This window comes from Olea europaea, chromosome 17, assembly GCF_002742605.1.
Source record: "Olea europaea var. sylvestris chromosome 17, O_europaea_v1, whole genome shotgun sequence".
NCBI classification, from domain to species: Eukaryota; Viridiplantae; Streptophyta; class Magnoliopsida; order Lamiales; family Oleaceae; genus Olea; species Olea europaea.
Genome location: NC_036253.1, coordinates 6763009 through 6764618, shown reverse-complemented (window position 1 = coordinate 6764618; position 1610 = coordinate 6763009).

The following is a 1610-nucleotide window of genomic DNA, read 5'->3' as shown; positions in this document are numbered from 1 at the left end:
GATCAATTCCAACAGGTTTTGCTTTTGAAATGGAAACTTGCTCAAATTGGGTCATTTCCATTTCTATCTTGAAGATATATTTACGAAGTTGTTCCAATTTATTGATTGGCATTAACCCTAGATCCTTGCCCTCGAGAAATGATTTATTCCTTTCCACTCGAGCTCCATCGTGGACTATTTACAACCTCAAAAAGCAAAAAATGAAGGGTTCAAGTGAACAGAAAAAATGATGTCGAGAAACGAGCACCTTCATTCCTATATAAATATAAAATAGTGGATGTAAAAATCCAAAACGAATCCGTCCTTCAAGTCGCATGTTGCTTTCTACCACATCGTTTCAAATGAAGTTTTTCCATAACATTCCTCTCATTTGGAACCGGTATGGAATTGATTCAATCATGGATAGTCATTGGTTCAATTGTACATAGACATCGCGTAATCTAGACTTTTTCTTCTATATATGATATGTGTGAGGATTTTTCTGAAGAAGTCTTAGCAAGACTAAGTTCTTTTAAGTCTGCTACTTCAAGTGACTCGATAGGATAGATTGACCTATTTCCTACTTTTTGAGTACTGAAGATTCAACTTACAAGGAATCATTTAAAATATTTATTAAAGTTATTTTGAATGGAAAAAGGTTCCTATTTAGACATCATTAAAAGAAAAGATAAGTTCTTTTTTTTAAATTGACCCATCACTGATCTCAAATAGATAAATAGATCGTATAAAAGAAGAAAGAAATCCCTTTTTTTTCATGAGATGGATAAAAAAACAGATGTAAGGTAAGATTTGAATCTTTATTCTTTTCATCTGATTGCGAAAACCCAAATCGAAAAAATCGAGAGGGGTTTTTATATCTATTAGATAGACTAAACAATTGTCACTATTATAGATATTCTATAATACTTAATTTAACTTATTTTAGTTTAAAAAATTTAAGGGATCCCAAACCTTTTTCACAAAAACTGAAAGACTATTGTCATTGAAATAGAATGATACATATAAGCTAAACATTTCCTCATTTTATATGCATTTTGTTTAACATGGGGTTGAGTAATATTTCAATAATCGAATCTCGTCATACAGTGAATAAAAGGGATAGGATAAATCACCCCTGCCTCAATCATCGTTACATAGATTTACAATTCTTCATTATAGCCAAACAAAAAAAATACCTAAAAAAAATTTTAAAAAATGAGATTCAAAGAAAATACATCGATTCCATAACATATAAACATATATAAATATGTTATTTGATCATTTGTTAAAGAAATTTGGACATATACAGATATTTAAATTAATACTGATTATCTCCTATCCACTCCCCTATTCTTTCTAGGGGAATGATAGAGCAAAAAAAAATGGAATCATAATCCGGTATGGGAAATGACTTGTCTAGTTACAAAGACAAACAATAAGTCCAAATTTAGTCAAGCTTTAGTCTAACCCACTAAGAGACTTAGTCCTATTGATTGAATTTAATTTGTATCAAGAACTCGCTCTTGTTTCGTGATAAGTGTATTTTATATACTTATTCGGGACTCTAAAATAGTGATATTTGATAGTCTTTTGACAAAATACATTCTAAATTGTTATGTTTTATATTTAAT